Raw genomic sequence first — 22,794 nt, forward strand, 5'->3', positions numbered from 1 at the left:
GCTTCTGACTCAGAGATGTGGATGCTCAGAGAATGATTAATAGCGACAGTCTTTTACCTGCCATTTTCCCTACAGATAATGTTCAAAGCAAGATGATAGCTGTATCCTCCGCAGAGTGGCGATCTCCGGCAGGGTGTCACTTTTGATAAACTTACCAACGCGATATTTGCATGCCGCCGTCTCGTCCAAACTTTGTTACTCAGGCTAGGTGAGAAAGGAGCAGCAAAGTGTGTTCCCGTTTGCATCGGCACGGAGTAGCTGGAGAGCAGTGAGGTAAGAAATGTCAACTTTTTACATCAGTAGCTGCCAGAAAGGGGGTGGTTAAAGGGACAGGTAAGTTTATTTAATTTTTTTTAAATTTAGTGTGCCCAATTATATATTTTTTCCAATTAAGGGGCAATTTAGCGTGGCCAATCCACCTAACCAACACATCTTTGGGTTCGAACCCGGGTCCTCAGCGCTGCAGTCCCAGTGCTATCCACTGTGCCGCATGCCGCCCTGATAGGTAAGTTTAAAAGTTAAGTGGGTTAGTCAATGGGCAGGAGGGGGGCTGCACTGGGAGGGGGAGGGGGTTCACATGGGTTTGCACCGGGAGGTGAGGGGTTAGACTATAAGTGGGGTCATTCTTTGGGGGGGGTGTTGGGTCAGTGTGGAAGAGGGGCTTCAGTCTGGATGGGGGGGGAGGTCAAACCGGAAGTGGGGGAAGGTCGGCCAGCGGTGGGTTCGGGGGGTGGCGGTGGTAAACCGGGGTCAGTTTGGGAGATGGGAGATCAGTGCGCGGGGGGTGGGGGGGGTTGGCGGTAGCAGAGGTGGACGGCATGGGAAGTGGGTGGGTCAGATGGGGACCAGGAGGGGCTGTGTTCAGTCCGGGAGGTGACATGTCAGTCCGGTTGGGAGCTCAGTCTGGGTGGCGGGGGGGGTCAGACTGGTAGAGGGGACCAGATCTAGAGTGGGGGGAGTCGGGACGGGACGGGGGTGAGGGAAGTTGGGGTGGGCCTTGCCGAGGGAGGGGCTCCGATCTGGAGGGGTCTGGGGTCAGGTCAGTTCTCGGGAGGAGGGTGTGAGTCAGATTGGGCTGGGGGCTGGGAGTGGGATTGGGCCTGAGGAGAGAAGGGGGTCGGGTCAGGAGGGGAACGATCATGCCGGGCCAGAGTGGGGGTGGGAGGGAGGGGGGGAGGGGGAATGGGGTGGATGGCGGTCAGGCCTGGTTTCAGGGCAGGGGGGGTGTCGGACAGAATGCATTGGGAGAGGCGGTCGGACCAAGTTGTATCGGGAGGGGGAGTCAAGACGGGAGGAGGGGTCAGGGGGTCGGGCCTGGGTGAGGGGGTGGAAACGACAGTTGGAGAGTGGGATGGGGTGTGGATCGGGAGGCAGGGGGTGGTTGGGACGTTTTGGGGTGGGGGTGGTGTGTTGGCTCCTCTGTGGTGGGGGGGGGGTGTTCCGTTTGAGTCTGGGTCTGGGTTTTAAAACAGTTGCTCTGCAGTTAGTAGTTTTTTTTTCTACTAACTCTTTCAGAGTAACTACCGGGGTAAAACTGGCAGAACCATCCAAAGTTAACGATTTAAATGGCTTGTGTCGAATGGTTCCCAGCGGAATTATCCAGAGGAAGTTGACACTTCGGAGCAATTGGCAGGTAAACCCTTACGGAGGAACGTACCAGCGGGATTTCCCAGCGGATCACTGGGGTACCCCCAAATGTGACGCTGGGGAACCAGGACGCTATGGGTTGGTACGTCTGTCATTTAAAAAAATTACTTCTAAAATTAACAAAAAAAAACACATTCCTTATCCTAATCGACTGCTGAGACAGGTTGTTGGTGTCATAAATATAAATGGAGATGGAAATGTAAAGCAAGAAAACATGTTTGAAAGCTGAAAGAAAAACAGGAAATGGTGTAATTATTCAGTTCATCCACCAGCATGTGGAAAAATTAAAAGTGACGTTAATATTTGAGTGTAGATGTTTCATAAAAACTGGGGCTTGGATTCTCCATTTCTCCGCCGGCGTGAAAACGGTGGCCTTTTACGCCAGGAAAACTGGCGTCCAAAGGCACCGATTCCCTGTTTCGCTGGGGACTAGCAGGGAGCCGGTGTAGAGCTCGCAGCTCAATACGGCCCTGAGCATTTCCAGTTCAGAGGCCCCGCCACGCTCCATGGTGGATTCAGCCCGCAGACCTGGACCGGCAACGTAGTGCCCCCTTCTGACTGCTCGTCCGCCCAGGACCGCCGGCCCACATTGCGCCCAGCCCCGAATGAAGCCCCCACCCCCTGCCCACCGATCAGTCCTCCCCCGATTGTGGCGGTGCCAGACAGAATCCGCAGCCACCACGCGAGGATGCCGGACAGTGTGAGCACACGTAGCCCACGCCGTCGGGAAATCGGCGGGTCGGCAATGGAGCATCGCGGGGCGGACCTCAGGCAATGGCCTGAGGTGGCGGATACTCGCCGCAGCTTACTCCTGGAGTACGCCACTTTACAGGGAATGGAGAATTTAGATACCGGCACCCCAACGCCGAACGCGGTTACGGTGTTCGGCAGCGGATAATCCAGCCCTGGGAGTTTGTGAGCCTTTCTATCTTATCCTGTCTTTCTCACTCTTGCCAGTGCTGATGAAGTGTCTGTACCAAAATGTACACCCAATTTTCTTTCCTTTCCTGCCAGAATGGTACTTTCAATTATTCCTTGCTAAACAGAAACATAGGAGCAGATGGAAGCCTTTCAGTCCCTCAAGCCTGTAATGCCATTAAAATAGATCTTGACTAATCTGTACCTCAACTGCATCCGCCTATCTTACATCTGCATCCGATAATAGTGTTAGAATCATAGAGCCATAGAATTCCAGAGTGCAGAAAGAGGCCATTCAGCCCATCAAGTCTGCACTGGCCCTCTGAAAGAGCACCCGACATAGGCCCGCTCCCCATTCTATCCCGATAACCTATGGGTCAATTTTATCATGGCCAATCCACATAACCTGCACGTTTTTGGACTGTGGGAGGAAACCAGAGCACCCGGAGGAAACCCACACAGACACAGGGAGGACGTACAAACTCCACACAATCACCCAAAGACGGAACTGAACCCGGGTCCTTGGCGTTGTGAGGCAGCAGTGATAACCTTGTCTGGCCAAAATCTACTAATCTCAATTTTAAAATTGCCATTTAATTGAGACTAAGCAACGTTTTGGGAAATAATTGAGAAGGAATAATGGAAATTATTTCTTGCATGACTCTGAATAAGAAACAGGGCACATCGCCCTCCACCACAAGATCCCATCCTTGTTATGCATTCGTTTTGAATTTTAAATACAAATGTCTTTTTTTTCCTCCACCTCCTCCTTCTTGCTATAGGGCCCAGGGGTGAAACTGAAGACAAATGTTTCTCTATTGTCTTTGAACATTGGCATTGAACTGCTGAGTTCTGGAAACATTGCAAGTGTGTGGAGGAGGAAGATTGCCAGTATTAGAAATAGCAGCGTTCCCAGGGAATCTGAGGCATGCTTACTGTTCACAGCAAGTTATCTGCAGACTTTGCTGCAGATTGAATCTGCCTGATACAGTGTGCTGGCTGGCTGGACTGCTGAAATGTAACACTTTCACAAATTATCCTGCCTGTGTAGGTTGATAGTAGGCTGCTAATGGGTACTTTCAGCATCTCTGTATGAGCTGGGATTTGACCCCTCGGAAACAGTTTAGGCAGGAGCAAGCAAATTGGTTTGATCCTGAAGCTTGCACAGCTCCCAGTACAGTGACACCAGTGTGGTCAATGTGTTCTCCCATGAGTGTCATGTCAATCACCGGGACCTTGCAGAGTATGGATCCGTTCCACAACAGTCTGAAATCTCTGCCCAAATTGCAACTTCTCTCCTTTTCCAGCAAATAAAATAATGTTGCAATGAATTGCTCCTGGGATAAAATTGACCAAGGGTAGCAGGACAAAACTAGGCGCAGTGAATTACTAGCTTGTTGTGCAGTCTGCCGACTTAACTCTAATGGACAAGAATATCGAGCAGGGAGCCAAACGAGCCATCAATTCATGTTGGTTTTAATCTCTTGCTTTTCACTTTTTCTTTCAGACGGTAGCTGTTCATTACTCTGCCATTCACACCTCCTCGAGGCACATCTTTTCTTTCTATACTTTTCCCAAACCGCTCGGTATTTGCACCATGAGCACTTCTGTTTTTTTCATCTTTCTTGCGCTCTGCCCTACCGTGAACCTTCCTTTTTGTTCTGTCCCCCACCTTCCCAGTTCTGACGAATCGGGCACCATGGCAACAGCAACATGCCCATCACCAACTCACCTCCTCTGGGATTTTACCCAGGGTGGGAGGCACCATGTGGTCTGTTTGCTCATGGGCCAATTGAGACCCTTAAGTGGCAATTAACAGCCACTAATTGGGGTCTGCTATTGCCACTGAGGGTATTTTACTCATATGTGGGAAGGCCATCTAGAGAAATCTAGCCATCATTACGTGGGTAAATGGGTGCAGGGGGAGTCTCTTTCTGTTCAGGTACTTTGAGCTCAATAGTAAGTGCCTTGCTACATCTCCCCCCTCTCTTGACGGACCCTACCCCCTCGTCCAAGCCTGCCAGCTTGCTCCCGATGAAGCCTCAGATTCATCTTGAGATCCGTGTCCATTTAACCTTTTGTTTCTGCAATCCCAGAAGTGGCAATCTCTCCTGGTGACGTTGCTGGGACGAGAGAGCTGCTGGACATTTGATTGGTGGGATGGGAGTGTGAAAGAAGCCACACCTTGACCCAATTAACGACGCAACAGCCTTAAAATGGCTGGAGGGTGACCTGGCAAAGTGGGGACAGGCTCACCGCTGTCTTCAGCTGGGGTGAGCTCTCCATTTCTGCCCAATTGGCTTACGTTCATCCTTTTCACGTTTTATCTTTGTTGCATTCCGCAGGTTTTGGAAATGTGAAAGGGTGTGTCAGTATCTTCAAATTTACAGGGGTGCATACATACATCCACAATGTTATTTTGTTTTTTGTCTGCATTAATTCGGGATATTTTAGTCCTGGTATCTGATTGCACTGCTGGTATTTGCTGAGAGAAAGACAATAATAATCTTTATTGTCACAACTGGGCTTACATTAACATTGCAATGAAGTTACTGTGAAAAAACCTATTAAAAGCAGTATGGTCCCAAAAACTGAAGAAAAGCCACGAATACTGGAGGTCTTAAATTTAAAAAAACAAGGAACTTCATCAAATCTTGAAAAACGTACAGCACAGCGGGAGGCTATTCTTTCTATTGCACCTTGAGTCTTTGTTCTTTCATAGAGCAGTCGCCCTTACTCCCACATTCCCATTCTTTTGCCTGGTAACAGCCTCCTCTGTATCCTTTCTAAGACCTTTACATCTTTCTTAACCAGTGATGCCTAGAGTTGTCCATGGTGCTCAGTAACCCGTAGCATTTGAATGCGGCACGGTAGCACAACACGGCATGGCCGTACAGTGGGTAGCAATGTTGCTTCACAGTGCCAGGGTCCCAGTTTCGATTCCCAGCGTGGGTCACTGTCTGTGCAGAGTCTGCACGCTCTCCCCGTGTCTGCGTGTGTTTCCTCCGGGTGCTCCGGTTTCCTCCCACAGGTCCCGAAAGACGTGCTTGTTAGGTGAATTGGACATTCTGAATTCTCCCTCAGTGCGCCCGAACAGGCGCCGGGGTGTGGCGACTAGGGGCTTTTCACAGTAACGTTATCTCAGTGCTAATGTAAGCCTACTTGTGACAATAGTAAAAACAAAACATCTTATCAAATTCTTGTACCACCTTTAAGGGTGTGTGTATGTGAACACGGAGGTCTCATTACTCATCTACAATTATCAAAAGTGTGTTACTTATGCTGCACAGTTTTAATATACTAGGCCTCCCAAAGTGCATCACCTCGCACCACTGACTTCACTTTGGCCCATATTTACCTTTCTGTCTATGAGGACCTGAAGCTTCTTACTGTCACATGATCTACTGCACGTTTGTCACAACATTCTGGTGTGCGGGGTTGGGGAACCCTTCAGTTTTTTTCTCACTCAAGAGGCCAATGAGCAAATTTCAGAAACATACGGTTTGGCACAATATTAAACGTGAATTTAGAAAAAGTTAATGTCAAAGCAATAAATTGACAATATGAAAAAGGAGTAATTATCATCAAAAAGTGCCAAGCAGCAGAGCTAATAAACCCTTTTGGCATTTGTGCACATGAAGCAGAGTGAGAGGGAGATAAACTAGGCCCTTTATTTCTGGTCACCGGGGAAGGGATGGGGGTTTAACGAACACTGACCTTGCGTTCAACTCTAGTGGCGCACACTCTGAGATGAGCTTGGCGGATGTCATATGAAAGTGAGGATTGGAAGCCAGTTGCCTTTGAACCTTGGTTCACCTACTCTCCCTCCGTGCTTTAGATAGGTTTTTGGGCAGGGTCAAGGAGGGTGTATCCAGCTAACTCCCTTGTGGTGATATGCATCACTGTAAATACACAAGGAGTTAATGTAAATACATGTAGACTAGATAGACACTAGAGGGAACACCAGAGACATGACACACAGACATTCAACCAATAGGCCAGTAAGATAGAACACGATGAATGGGCATTCACAATACACACAGAGGTGACACTACCACAGGAGGGCATTACACCAACCCATATATAAGGACTCAGCACACATGATCTTCCTCTTTCCAGTGGAGACACTCAGTGAGTATACAGGGTTGATTCAATATCACATCCACCACGTGGATTGTAGCAGACTGGTTCGTCAATCTTGAGTTGCTATAGCAGGATTAACAGGAAAGTCGAATCCAAGTAGGTGAATTGTTAACAGTTTAATAAACATGTTAAAGCTATCTCCAAGTCTGAACCTTCCTTTGTCAGAGTGTACATCAAGGAAGCAGCTTATGCTATGTCAAGAGCATAACAAAACATCCCTCACCTCATGGTTCTTATTTGCTCACTCACTCACCCAGACTCCCTCACCCAGACTCACTCACCCGCAGAGATTCTCTCACTCAGACAGACTCTCCATCAGACACACTCACTCTTTCACATTGACTCTCCCTTTCACACACACTCAGTCGCTCACACAAATTTGCTCACACACTCACCCGCTCACACAGACCCGCTCACACACTCACTCACTCACATAGGCTCTCTCTTACACTCTCTCACACTCACTTCGACTCCCTCTCACTCTCTCACATGGACTAACTCTCTCACTCTTCTCTCTCTTTCACACAGACACTCACATCGACCTGCTCTCTCACATTGACTCACAGCCTCTTGCACACTCTCTCACTCACACTCACTCACATTCTCACTCACTCGTACTCTCTTACACACTCACACTCTCACTCACACTCTCACTCACATTCTCACACTCACTCACACTCTCTCACACACTCACACTCTCACTCAGATTCTCACACTCACTCACACTCTCTTACACTCACACTCATGCTCTCTCACTCACATTCCCACACTCACTCACACTCTCTTACACATTCACACTCTCTCACTCTCTCTTACACTCTCACACAGACTCACTCTCTATGACTCACAATGACTCACTCAAAGGGTGGACATCTTCCTGAAGAGGTACGCAGGACACTGTGAGCCAGAGACTCCAGCAGCCCCACGTTGGCAGGGACCAGGCAGGTCAGGCACTGTTGCCGTGACTCTGCTGACCCTCGTGGCCACCCTGGCCATTCCACCACCTTGTGCTCCTTTATGGGGTCAGTGCCTGCATGGGAGAGCAACGGAGAGCATGAGCAAAGGCAGAGGGAAAGTGTGTTGGGAAAACAAACAAGAGGCCACTCATCCTCATACTGTTCACGGCTCCTCCAATCAAAAATCAGCAATCTAGCCAGCAACAAATTCAGGAGAGGACCGGCCTGTTATTCAATTGAACCAAAAGCTCCTCCCAGGTGGACGTGTAAGATTCCATGGCACTATATCAGAGAAGGAGAATTCGCTGTTATCATTGTTGCAGGTCTTGGATATGGTTGTTCATGGTTTGCATTTGCAGATACTGAAGGAGGCAGGGCTCTTGGTCAACTCTATCTTTTATTGAACATAATACTACCTTTGCACAATGCAGGCTTATCATGAGACTCCACATAGAATGATCTCTCTCCATGTTCAATCACCATATGATGCTCCACCACTGTTGGTATCGACTATATATTTGCATATTTAACATCAACCCATCTATTGACTCTGTCTGCACCTCCCACTGCCTTGGGAAAGTGGGCAGCAGAATCAAAGACCCCTCCCACCTGGGCTATTCTCTCTTCCATCAGGCAGAAGATACAGAAGTCTGAGAACATGCACGAAGAGATTCAGAAATAGCTTCTTCCCCACTGTTACCAGGCTCCTGAATGGCCCTCTAATGGACCCAACTGATTTCTCTATGCATCTTCTCTACAGTTGTAGCACTATATTCCGTGTGCTTCATCCAATGTCTATGTATTTATATTGTGTATTTATCATGTGTCCTATGTTTTCCATGTATGCAATGATCTGTCTGGACTGTACGCAGAACAATACTTTTCACTGTGACACGTGGCAAAATCTAAATCTAAACTAAATTCTTCTTGATGTCCCAGCCAGTAAGTATCTCTCAACCAACATCACAATAAACAATTATCTGGTCATCGCCGCATTGATGTTCTTGGGATCTTGCTGTGTTTTAAATTGTCTCAACACTTTTACTACATTGAAAAAGTGGCTCCACAACAAAAGTATTTCATGGGCTGGAAAGTACTTTGAGACATTCTGAGGTCATGATGGGTGCCGTACAAATGCACTCTTTCTCTCTCGCTTTAACTGTTCTTTTTTATTGTTGATTATTTGTGATCTAAGTTCATATTAACTGATCTGTAATGTACATCGATCATTAACTTGGCTCAGCGTTGGTGCGTGTGGTAGAATAGGGGGGAATTTAATGGACTAGTGATCCAAGGAACCTGGCTAGTGATCATGCGACACCAGTTCAAACTCCACCACAGCAGCTGGGGACGTTGTATTCGCTTAATTGAATAAACCTAAATTAAAAAACAGTTGTCAGTAATGGTGATGGAGACTACCAGATTGTCGTAAAATCCCAACTGATTCATTTGTGTCTTTCAGTGTAGGAAATCTGCCACCCTTACCCTGTTTGGCCTAGGAGCAGCAATGTGGTTAACTTGTAAGTGCTCTGAAAAGGCCTAATAAGCCACTTAGTTGCAGCTACGATGACAGATCACCAACACCTTCCCAAGGGCAATTAAGGACGGGCGATATATGCTGCCCTTTCCAATGGTGTCCATTTCTGATGATTAATTTTCTAAAAAGAATAACCTAAGAGCAGACAGGACCAAAAAAATCATTGTTTATCGAAGGGGTTAACCCAGAAAAATATGTCAGGGGCACTGCCCTCTACTTTACATTAACATAACTTTCAGGAATTTTCACTCTGTATGCATGTGATTGAATCCCAGCATTGTGCTCCATAGTCCTTTATGCCCTTACACAAAGCCTTGCATTGTCAAACCAACACATTCAAATTGGAAATGGAAAAGTAGACTTACAGTCTGGTGGGAACGTAAGGTCTCCTTGCCAGTGTCCGAGTCCTCATCCTCCAAAATTCTGGGAGGTCTCTTGTGGTGTGGGCGAAGTGACAGAGCTGATTGTTAGGGTTCAGCAAAAGTGAAAGTTTGGTATCTGAGGAAGCCAGTGGCAGTGTCACAAGGGTTTGTTAGAACTATGTACAATACTCTGCCCACAGCAGTAACTCTGCCCCAATCCAGTTCCTCTCGAGAAAGTCAACACCTCCAGGCCCTGCTTGGGCTGGCTTTGTATGTACGTCTAATGTGCCCCAGCTGGGTGGACTATGCCCCCTTACCTGGGAAGCTCGACAATGGTTTCTCCGCGGTCCTCGTGGAGGTTAAGACAGAGAAGGAAAGAAAATTAGGATGTGGGCAGCATGGTGGTGCAGTGGTTAGCCCTGCTGCCTCATGGCACCGAGGACCCAGATTCCATCCCGGCTCTGGGTCACTGTCCATGTGGAGTTTGCACATTCGCCCCGTGTTTGCGTGGGTTTCGCCCCCACAACCCAAAGATGTGCAGGGTAGGTGGACTGGCGAAGCTAAATTGCCCCTTAATTGGAAAAATGAATTGGGTACTCTAAATTTTTTAAAAAATTAGGATGTGTATTATTTGTGATGTTCAAGATTCATATTCATGTGTTTTTTTATTTAATAACAGTTTTCCCTGTTAATCAGATTCATCTTTTGTGTGTTGGTCAATAAGACCATTCAGCTATTATATGAAACATACAGAAACAATCTGGCACAGAATCATACTGCTCGAAAGGTTATTCTGCTTATTGAGACAGTGCTACCTATTTGGTGGAGCTATCCAGTTAGTTCCACTCCTCCCTGTTCTCCGCCCACAGCTCTGAATTTTTTTCCTCTTCCAGCATTTACCAAATTTGCTTTTGAAAGGAATTACTGAATCTGCTTCCCCCACTTTTTCTGGCCTGATTGTACCAGCTTGTCGCACAGACAATGGCCCAAATCCTGTGTCCAGGTTCACGGCGGAGAATCCCGCCCAGGGTTTCCTCAAGGGTTCATAAATAGAGACGTAGGGCGGAGCTTTCTGGCCCCTTCCTGCCGACGGGATCTTGCGGCCCCGCCAATGGAGACCCCCTGTGGCGAAGCAGGCGAGCCGTACGAAATGGCGTAGACCTCACTGAACCAGAAGAATCCGCCGGCGGGCGATAGCGAGCCGCCTGCGGAAAACATGCCCCCGGAGGCCGGAAAACTCCGCCCATAAAGTGTGAAAGCAAGAAAGTTAGGATGCGCTTTATAACAAAAACTGTCTTGGCTTCAACAGCAGAATTGTGTCCAATTTTGGGCATTGCACTGAAGGAAGACTTTAGTGCGGGTACAGAAAAGATTGAGAAGTTACGAGCATAAGAAGTAGGAGTGTGCCACATTGTCAATCGAGCCTGCTCCACCATTCAATAACATCATTGCTGATCTGAGTGTATTTTTAGCTCCACATTCCTGCCTGTCCCCCATAATCCTTAGCTCCCTTGTCAATCAAAAATCTGTCGAACTCAACTTTGAACATATTCAATGACCCAGCCTCCACAGTTCTCTGTCGATGAAAATTACAAAGCCTAATCACCCTGTGAGAGGTGAAATACCTCCTCAACTCCTTCCTGAATGGGAGACTCCTTATTTTTAATCTGCACCACCAATTCTAGATTCCTTCAGAAGAGGAAATATCCTCCCAGAATCTACCCTGTCAAGCCCTCTGAGAATCATGTGTTTCAATAAGATCACCTCTCATTCTTCTATCATCCAGTGAGTATAGACCCAACCTGCTCAATCTTTTCTCATCAGAAAACTGCTTCGTTCCAGGAAATAGCCTGGCGCACCGTCTCTGAACTGCTGTTGGTGCAAGTATGTCCCTCCTTAAGTAAGGGGAACAAAACTGTGCACAGTGCTCCAGATGTAGTCTCAGCAATACCATGTATGACGGTAGCAAGACTTTTATATTCCATCCCCCTTGCAATAACGATTAAATTTAATTTGCCTTCCTAATTACCTACTGCGCCTGCATACTCACGTTTTGCGATTTATGTACAATGACCTCGGTATTACAGAATTCTGCGGACTTGCTTCATTTATTCTGCTTTTTCTCTTGCTGCCAAAGTGGAGATTCACACATTTTCCCACATTATACTCCAGCTGCCAAATTTTTCCCACTCACTTAACCCATCTATACTTTTTTGCGGACTCTCTATTTTTGCATAATCAACAAATTTGGCTACAACACACTTTGTCCTTTCAGGTCAATAACATAGATTGTTAAAGCTTGAGGCCCTAGCACCAATCTCTTTGGCATTCCACTTGCTACAGTTTGCCAACCTAAAATAAATCAATTTATGCCAACTCAGTTTCCTGTTCATTTGCCAATCCTCTATCCATGCTAATATATCACCCAACAGCACGAGCTTTTGACTTGTGCGTTAACTTTTTATGTGACACAGTAGTAAATGCTCTTTGGAAATCCCCAAATGCGTTACATCAACCCTGCTGTTACATCCTCAAAGAACTCTAATAAATTAGTCAATGGGGGAGGCAGGTTTGCGTGATGGACTGGGCTGTGTTCATGACTGTCTGACGTTGAGGGCGAGATTGGTGTCGTTACACCATGCCACTAGGTTCTCTATCTCCCTCCTGTACTCTGACTCATCGTTGTTCGAAATCTGACCCACTATGAAAATGAAATAAATATTGCTTATTGTCACAAGTAGGCTTCAATGAAGTTACTGTGAAAAGCCCCTAGTCGCCACATTCCGGCACCTGATACAGGAATTGAACCGTGCTGCTGGCCTGCTTTAAAAGCCAGCTATTTAGCTCACTGAGCTAAATCAGCCCCTGGCTGATGATCATGTCATCAGCAAATTTGTAGATGGTGTTGGAGCCAAATTTTGCCACACAGTTATGCGTGTATAGGGTGTATAGTAGGGGGCTAAGTATGCAGCCTTGCGGGGCCCCAGTATTGAAGATTGTCATGGAGGAGGTGCTGTTGTTCATCCTTACTGATTGTGATCTATGGGTCAGGAAGTTGAGAATCCAGTTGCACAGGGAGGAGCCAAGTCCTAGGTTTTGGAGTTTTGATATAAAATTGGCTGGAATTATGGTGCTGAGGGTGTAGCTGTAATCAATGAATAGGAGTCTGGCGTAGGAGTTCTTGTTGTCGAGATACTCCATGGATTAATGTTGGGCCAGGGAGATCGCATGTGATGTGGACCGGTCGGTGTGCGAATTGCAGTGGATCGAGGCATTCTGGGAGTATGGAGTTGACGTGTCTCATGACCAACCTCTTGAAGCGCTTAATAATGATAGATGTCAAGGCCACTGGATGGTAGTCGTTGAGGCACATTGCCTGGTTCTTCTTCTGCATTGGTAAGATAGTGGTCTACTTGAAACAGGTAGGAACCTCGGAATTGAGTAGGGAAATGTTGAAGATGTCGGTGAACACATCCGCCAGTTGCTTCGAGCAGGATCTGAGTGCACGACCAGGGACTCCAACAGGACCCATGGCTTTCTGAGGGTTCACTTTCAAGAAAGCTGATCTGACTTGGGAAGCTGTGACGATAAGTATTGGCGTGTCTGAGGCTGCTGGGGCAGTTGACAACGGTTTGATGGATTCCTGCTTGAAGCAAGTATGGACTGCATTGAGATCATCGGGGAGGGGTTTTAAGTTTCTCCCTTCCTTTTATTCCCTGCAGTTTTACTATTCTTGGTGTGCTTTTTATGGTTTCCACTATGAAGACAGATACAAAATACTGGTTCAAAGCCTCTGCCTTGTTTTCAATTATTAATTCCCCAGCCTCACCCTCAAAAGAACCAATGCTCGCATTCACTTCATTTTTATATCCTTGGAGAAACATTCGTTTTCTCTTTTCATATTTCTTGCCAGTTCTCTCTCATAGTCCAATTTCACCTCGCAAATGGTGAACTCACAAACAACAAACATGCTTACAGTGGAAATCAGGTAGGTTCCAGCCATCCTAAAATTTAACATGTAGAAAGGATGAAAGGCAAAAGAAAACAGGTTTCTAATAAATTTAAAGTGGAATTTACTGGAGAAATTGGTTATTAAAACAAGAAAACAACAAAAATGTAAAATTTGTCACATTTACTACATCACTTGAGAATAGAGGTGGGTTGTGATGAGGAACTACATCGCAGAGACATGGAACAACCTCATGGAAACAATGGTAGATGATGCAGGTGAAGTGTACACTTTCTGCTGCAAGAAATAGGCCGTTTTTTAAAAACTTTATTTACATTTTTTTTTGCATTTTCTAAAGTTGGCTTTGTTTTTTATTTTTAAAACCACAGATAAGTTAACATTTGGACCCGCAATGGGTGAACTGGTGCACAAAGACATTTGCACAGTTAAGCGAATTTGCGACAGTAGAAGTAGTGCATGGAGGAAGTTTCTGTATCTAACATTACACGGTCCAAATCTAAACAGAGGACATGATTCAGGGGTAATTGTAAGCTATTTTCCTCATGTGATGTTAAAGATATTTTAATACTGCGTTAGTAATAAAGTTTGTTTTCATACACCATGGGCTGGATTCTCCGACCCCCTGCCGGTGGCCTGGCCCGGGATCGGGGCACACCAATCTGCGGGCGGGCCTGTGCTGTGGGGTCACTCTTTCCCTCCACGCCGGCCGGTGTAACGATCCACCATGACTGGCGCGGAGAAGAATCCCCCTGCGCATGCGCTGGGGTGACGCCAGTACATGCTGGCAATCCCGTGCATGCGCCAAATCACGCCGGCCGGCGGAGGCTCTTTGCCGCCGGCTGGCGTGGCGCCAACCCCGCTGGTGCCGGCCGAGCCCCTGACGGTGCGGAGGATTCCGCACCTTCCGGGCAGCCCGACGCCAGAGTGGTTCACGCCATTCCTCGGCGCCAGTACGGCCCGCCCCGCCGGATAGCGGAGAATCCTGCCCCATATCCCTATTTTGCGTAAAATCACTCCTGGAGCAAGGTTTCCTTTCCTCACTGTTTTACAAAATTAAAATAAAATATTAGGGTCCAGTAACCTAGCAACTGTTGTGGTCTGGTCTGTGGTTGTTATACACCCCATATAGGAAACCATTCCATATCCTTTCTGTTAATAATCTTTATTGTCATAAGTAGGCTTACATTAACCCTGCAATGAAGTTACTGTGAAAAGCCCCTAGTCGCCACATTCCGGCGCCTGTTTGGGTACACAGAGGGAGAATTCAGAATGTCCAATTCACCTAACAGCATGTTTTCCTGGACTTGTGGGAGGAAACCGGAGCATCCGGAGAAAGCTCATGCAGACACAGGGAGAACTTGCAGACAGCGCACAGGCAGTGGCCCAAGCCGTGATTCGAACCTGGGTCCCTGGCGCTGTGAAGCAACAGTGCTACCCACTGTGCTAACGTGCCGCTCATTTCACTGTGGGCATGGGTCTCCGAAATCGCACTCGGCGTGGGGGCAGAGAATTACCTAAAATAGGCCCCCACGCCGGCACGTGATTCTCCGTGGACCGGAGATTCGTCACCATTCGTGCGTGTCCGATCGACGCGGCGACGGTCAGGGACGTTGAAAAAGGTCCCCCTGGTGATTCTCCGTGCTCGACAGGCATGGTTCTAATGTGGTTCTACCCGGTGGGAACTCGGACTCTCGGCTGATGGGGGCGTTATGGTGGGGGGGGGGTTGTGGGGATCGGACACCGGGAGGGGTCCTCGACGACGGACAGGCCCGCGATTGGGGACCACCGATCGGCGGGCCATCACGATCCGGGAGCAACCTATCTTCCTCCGTGTGGGCCCGCTGCGCTGCATGTCGGTGGCACCCGTGCCGAAGTGGGCCGCTGCGCGCATGCGCGGACCCGCTTGCGGACACCGTGCACATGTGCGGCCGCGCGATCTGCCCAGCAGGACCCCGCCAGCAACCAGAGCTATGGGACACATGCCAGAGGCCTGCTAGCCCCCTGGAGAATGGGGAATCACCCCGGACTTTCGAGGAAAATGTCCAGAGTGATTCTCACCCGTTTTCCGGCGGTCGTGGGGACTTAGTCGCCCCAAAGGGAGAATCCCGCCCCTTGTCTTTGTCACCGTCTTCTTCATACCTTGTCCACCTGTCCTGCTACCTTCAAGTACCTGTGGACCTGGACTTCAAGGTCTCTCACTTCCTCAACCCCTCTCAATATCTTCCCGTTTATTGAGTTTTCCCTCGCTTTGTCTGCTCTCCCCAAATGCATCACCTCACACTTTCCCAGATTGAATTCCATTTGCCACTTTCCTACACATTCAGCCAAACCATTTAAGTCACTCTGCCGCTGACAGCCATGCTCTTCACTCTCAACATCACCATTGATCTGCAAAAGGAGGCAGTGGTGAAGTGGTAACGTCTCTAGACTAGTAATCCAGGGCAAGATATGGAGACTTGGGTTCGAATCCTGCCACACCAGATAGTAAAAATTTTAATTTAGTAAACGTCTGGAATCAAAGTCTAATGATAACCATGAAACCTTTGTCGTAAAGACCCAGCTGGTTCACTAATGCCATTTAGGGAAAGAAATCACCTGGTTTGGCATGCCTGTCACTCCAAATCCACAGCAATGTGTTTGACTCTCAAAATGTCCGCTGGACGGCAATTAAGGATGGGCAATAAATTTGAATGAGTAAGAACAATTGAAAAGATGTGTTGGTACATTTCAACCTGAAGTTACCATTATAACTTGCCTCTGATGCTTCACTGTACAGTGTTGGAATGATGATGTCACATATACCTTCTTCAGGTGAAGAAAGAATAAAACCTTTTACATCTCGTACATCATCAAGTGCAGAATCCAACGACGCTCAGTTGGAGAAGGAGGGGCTAAGTATCATATTTGGCGCAGAGAAATTTATTGAATCAGAAGTACCTGCTGCTACTAGTCCTCCCTTGGACAAAGGGACTGGAATGTCTTCTAGGGTGGAGACATTGACTCGAGAACTTGGAATTACATATAAGCTCGAGAATGATAAAATCCCTGAAGTGTGCAGGCAACCAGCGAGAAATAAACACCCAACTGACCGTCTAGCAATTGACTGATATTACAATGTAATAATATGCTGCCTGCACTTGCGTATAGATGTAAATGATTTTGTTAGCACCTTAGTTTTTAGTTATGTTGGACCTTAGAAGTAAAGGGGGAGGGATGTTACATACGTGTGTTATTGTGGTTGTGTTCAATGTCTCTTTCAGGTCAGAGTCATGGGACATGCGCGACATCATTGGTTACTTCCCAGGGTATTAGGAAGTCTCAATTTGTACAGTGAGGATCTATTCAATAAACCTCTGTTAATTTTGCATCAAACCCATGTGCTACGGCAATCTATGGGCAGGATTCTCCCAATGGGCGGCTAAGTGCCGATGCCAGAGTAAAAACGGGAGTGTTTTACTCCGGCGTTGGCGCCCATTCCGGGACCCCATTCTGTGACCCACAGGGGGCTAGGACGGCGATGGAGCAGCCTCCGCTGCCCCAGCTGCCGATCCCAGCCTGAACCCGGCACCACTGGGTCCGCGCATGTGCTGTTGGGCCGGTGCCAACTAGCGCATGCGCGGTGGCCTTCTGTCCCGCAGCGGCCCCGACGCCAAATGTCACAGGGGTACAGGAGCCAGCGAGGAGGAAAGGAGGCTGGGGGGGCAGGGAGGCCGGCCCGCCGATCGGGGAACCCTTCAACACCGAGGTCCCGCCGGCTCAGAGGATGTTAGAACGGCGTCTTCGGAACTCAGCTTTTTGTTGACGGACACTCGGCCCATTCGGTCGGGAGAATCGGCGCACCAGCCCATGCCGGCCCGGACCGGAGAGTCGGTGCATACCCCAACCGGCGCCACGCTGACCACGCCAGTCAGCGTGCCGCGATTCGCGCCGATTTTCTGACCCAGCGGTGGGGTCGGAGAATTCCGCCCTATATATCTTTTGTACTGTTAGTCTAAAGATACAACAGGAACTGACAAGGCAACCTATATAATTGAGCAAGTGTCATTTTACCTGTATGGAAACTCACGCACATTCCCTGTGTCACTGCAGTCACACTGACAGGGATAATATACCTGCCTCAACGTCTCACAGCGTGCATTCCCGCTAGTAGTGGAATATCTTACTGATAGGCAAAGTTAATAAAAGAGCTTGTTGTGACGCACGTTCTGAGCCTGCTGGGATCAACAGACCTTTGTGACAAGCTGAGTGACGCCACCAAAATCTCTTGAGTGTGTTACAACCTTGCAGCACACTCCACGCCAGCTGTTATTCCATTTGCCATTGTAATATCGGCATAGGTGACTAAAGGCACTGCGTCATAAGTGTACACATCCCGTACCTAATGCATTGGGGAATTTATGTTGTTGGTTGAATATTGCTGTAGGTGGGCTATTCGTTCTTTGTTTCAGAGGGAAATTGGAGTGCATGTCCACAGAATTCTGAAGGTCGATGTACTGGCAGACAAAGTGCTCACAAGGGTCCAAGGGATACTTTTTATGAGCTGGTTGATTGAGTATAACTGCAGGGAGGCTATGGTGGAATTCTAGTTGTGCCTCAACTGGACTTCTGATCACCGCTTTATCGGAAAGGTTTGATTGCACAGCAGAGGGTACAAAGGGGATTCATCAAGATGTTGCCCGGGATGGAGAATTTGAATTGTGAGAAAAGATTGGATAGGCTGGGCTTGTTTTCTTTGGGGTAGAGGAGACTGAAGGAAGACATCACTGAGGAAATCAAATTATGAAGAGAGTGTGAATACTGTAGGAAAGTTGACCCCTCTTGGCTGATGGGTCACTCGCCAGAAGGCATATATTTAGCGGTCAGGGTGGGAGGTTTAAAAGATATTCGAGAGAATTTCATTCACCTCAAGGGGGACGGGAATCGAGAGCTCACTGCCCGAAAGTGTGGTAGGAGGCAGAAACCAACAAAACATTTTCAAAAATGACTAAGGTGTGCGTCATAATTGTGCGTTGCTCGGGCAGGCATGTGTCCGAAGAGCATGAAATCGCGCAAGAAGATATCAGATACGCTTCCCAACATCATCTCACAAGCGCACAATATTCTGGTTGGCGGGCGAGCATGAGCGCGAGAGGTGGAAGCATGCCTGCTGCCAATCAAGCGGCACTTCAGTCCATTAAGGGGCCAATTGAACACAATCTTATGCTGTGCTCTGCTTTAACGGTTGACGCGGGGGGGGGGGGGGGGGGGGCGGGCGGCTGCTGATTTACCGGGTGACCTTCATGTCTGAGCTGCGATTTGGATCCGGGCGAATTATGAAATGTTAGGGCTGAAATAAAATTTGAAAAGGTGTCAGGGACTGAGGTTTGTGTTTAAATGAGCTGCTTAAACACTCTTTGCATAGTGTTTCCATTGCAATGTATTTTTTACAGGTCTGCAACCTCCTGAGAGAGATCCACAGTGGTTCTCCCCGAGGGAGCACATTGGAAGCACCAGCCCGCGCCCTCTTCTCGCTTCGCCCCCCCCCCCCCCTCCCCCTCCCCCCAGCAGCAGCGCTGAACCTTTCCCAGTGCGTGTTGCCCCTTAATTGACGAACCAGCGTGAAATCGCATTCCGGGGCAGATTGTGGTCGGACGTGCGTTTCGTGCACGTTTCCCGGCCAGCCGAACGCACGGGCCCAATGGGAAAAAATTTCAGGCCTGCTGTTATCTACAAGGCCATGGACCAAGTCCTGGAAGGTAGGATTGGGCTAGATTGTTTCGTGTCAGCTAGGATGACACGATGGACCAAATGGCCTCCTTTCATTCTATAAATGATTATGGCCAGAATATTCCAGCCCCCCCCCCCCCCCATTGGCTGTCAGTAAGATCTTCCGGTCCCGCAGGGGTCTATGGCCTTCTGCATGGCTTTGCCCATCCCATCACCGGAAAACCCACGGTGGGGCCACCTCCGATGGGAGCGGAATATCCCACTGGCTGGCAGGACCAAGAAATTCCATCCCAAGATCATATGGTTGCTTTGTATGCCAAGTAGCACTTGGTTTATTTGATCTTATCATATGACTTCCTCGTCAGCTCTTTAAGGACTGATATCATCTCAAAGGTGAATTTTCCACAGTGACCTCACCCACCTGGGGTCACCGAATTGGAACCGGACCTAATGCCAATGGTCGAGAGAGAATTCCCACTCCAGGGGCGAAATTCTCCGACCCTGCGGAGGGTCGGAGAATCGCCCGGGACCGGCGACAATCCTATCCCCGCTGTGGCCGGAATTCACTGCCACCCGAGAATTGGCGGGAATCGCGCCGCACCGGTCGCGAGCCCCCTGCGGCTATTCTCCGGCCCACGATGGGCCGAAGTCCCGCCGCTGAGAGGCCTTTCCCGCCGCCGTGGTTTCAACCACCTCTGGTGGCGGCGGGATTGGCGGCGCGAGTGGGCCCCCGGGGTCCTGGGGGAGGGGGGGCGCGAGGCGATCAGGACCCGGGGGGTGCCCCCACGGTGGCCAGGCCCACGATCGGGGCCCACCGATCGGCGGGCGGGCCAATGCCATGGGGGCACTCTTTTTCTTCCGCCGCTGCCACGGCCTCCACCATGGCGGAGGCGTAAGAGAACCCCCCTACCGCGCATGCGCCGGTGGTGACATCAGCGGCAGCTTACGCACCGGCGCATGCGCGAACCGGCGGAGGCCTTTTGGCCAGCCCCGACGCCGGGCGGCGGGCGTCAAAGGCCGTTGGCGCCGGTTCTGGCGCCAGTCATGACGGGTTCTGAACAAATGCAAGTTTTTTTTTAATTGGTGAATGAGGGGACAAGGCCCTCAGTCTGACACTGCAATGGAGATAAATTAACCTCAGTACTGTCATCAATACATTGTGTGGGTCTAAACAGAGTCACTTTCCCAGCCCAATCCTCCTGCCCCACGCAGACAGGTTATAGAAATTAAGAGTTTGTTTTTGCTCAAGGACTTAACCTTTCAATTGGAGGGAAAGGGGTTAGTGACTTGTTTGTTTTTATAAAAAATTGTCATGTAAGTTCAGTGATATTTATTGTTGATGTCTGTTTTTATGTGCACTTTCTGAATATTTCCAAAGCATTGCAGTCACTCACATCTTGCGAGAGTGAAAGACAGAGAGATATATAACTTATTCTTGAACATGTCACCGCTTGAATTTCTATAGGCTGCCCTTCTCATTTCCGAGCACTTAAATCCAAATTTGCATTATTGATGAGGTAACCATGTCAGCTGAAACATGGAGTCTTTAAAGGGGATAATTTTATGCAAATTAGATATTGATGTTCTGATGATTAATTGGCTTGTGGCCTGCATTAATATGCGACCGCCATAACATATTATGCAAGTCTAATTATTTCCCTGATATTAACCTCCACAAACCAACAGTAGATATTTCTTGTGTTATGTAAATCACTTTATCATTTTCAAAAACATTTAATGATTTGACAGCTCTTTGTCAATGAATATATTAATTAGGGGTTCTATGTTCACACGGTAAAATGCGCACTATCAGTGACCAGCAATGTTCTGTTTGAATCTTTTCTCATTTGTAAACCTTTGTTCTTCTAATTTAGCCGACACAACACCATTTTAATCGGTGAAAATAAATATTCAGGTCGTGTGAACGAAACCGATAACCTTTTTTCTAAATCTACACCCTCTATCAAACAAAATTGTTATGGTTGCATTATCATTGGCTGCTTGTGTTCCTGGTTCAGTTGCTAATTGTAACTGTGCGTTAATTAAGCAGTCCCAAATTTGACCCCTGGTTCTGTGTTGGCTCAGCTGATCCCAATGAGGGTCACACTGCAAGTGTCCCATTGGCTTCTGTTCCCTGCAGCTCAGGAGGGTCAAAGGCAGGTGGGGTTACCTCCACTGGAGAGCATGTGGATATTCAGGAAAGCTTGGCCGTGACCTTGGTCAAGTAGCCTGTTGACACTCAGTCTCCATGCTGACACATAAAGATTATCCTGATGGTGGGTTGACAGAGGATATCTGAGGAGCTTTACTCAGGAGATGTCTGTCCCTTCAAGAGAGGAGGAGAGGAAGGTTGAGAGTGGGACAGGGGAGAAATTCATTGAGCTTTGACATTTCGATTTCTCACATGACTGTCCAGGAGCCATTCTAATTGGCTTAACACAGGCAAGTTAAATGGTGGTATAGTGGTGAGCATAGCTGTCTTCCAAACAGTTGACCCAGGTTCGAATCCCGGCCATCGCACTAATAATTTGTGGGCAGCTCGGTAGCACAGTGGTTAGCATTATGGCTTCACAGCGTCAGGGTCCCAGGTTTGATTCCTGGCTTGGGTCGCTGTCTGCACAGAGTCTGCACGTTCTCCCCGTGTCTGCATGGGTTTCCTCCAGGTGCTCCGGTTTCCTCCCAGAAGTCCCGATAGACGTGCTATGAGGTAATTTTTGGTCATTGTGAATTCTCCCTCGGTGTACCCGACCAGGCGCCGGAATGTGGCGACTAGGGGCTTTTCACCGTAACTTCATTTCAGTGTTAATGTAAGCCTACTTGTGGCAATAAAGATTATTATTATTATAAAATCTGTAATTGAATGCTGGGATCAGCGAATGTAGCAACAAAGTTTTACTTCCCTTTTATTCTGAATCCAATGGGGGTAAATAGAATCTGGCAATGTCGGCTGAATTGCTGTATGCTTTAGGAAGAAGTGGGCAAACATTGATGGGCTGAGCGGTCATCCACTATACCCGTGGTTCTTTCTGGAACTGGATTCTCTGTTCCCCCAGTCCCGTGTTTCTCGGTGGTGCGCCATTCCCTGGCAGCGGGAATCACTACTCCCACCACTTGTCAATGGGATTTTCCATTGAAGCCATCCCCTGTGGCTGGGAAACCCATTGGAAGGGGTACGTTGCCAGTGAGAAAAGTGAATCACAGCGGCCGAAGAATTCATATCTGTACATGTTGTTCAGAGGAAACATAGTGTCACTCCACGTTGAGTCACAGAGACCTTTGTTTTATTGACCATTTCCAAGCTTCATGGTCCTAAACTCCTCCATAGATCATAATAACGCAAGGGCTAAGGGGCAGCTCCATTATTGGCATACAATGTTCCAACCTGGCATTGACACCCAGCATGTAGAATATAAATTGGGCAGGGTAGAGTGAATTGGGGCGACATCACACTCTGCTGCAATGTAGTATCGGATTGGACCCTGTCTCCAAAGTCAGGTTCACATCATAAATGAAATTCCTTTCCACCCACGCTCCAGCTGTGATGTGAATGCACTG

Source organism: Scyliorhinus canicula, chromosome 9, assembly GCF_902713615.1.
Source record: "Scyliorhinus canicula chromosome 9, sScyCan1.1, whole genome shotgun sequence".
In the NCBI taxonomy this organism is placed as follows: Eukaryota; Metazoa; Chordata; class Chondrichthyes; order Carcharhiniformes; family Scyliorhinidae; genus Scyliorhinus; species Scyliorhinus canicula.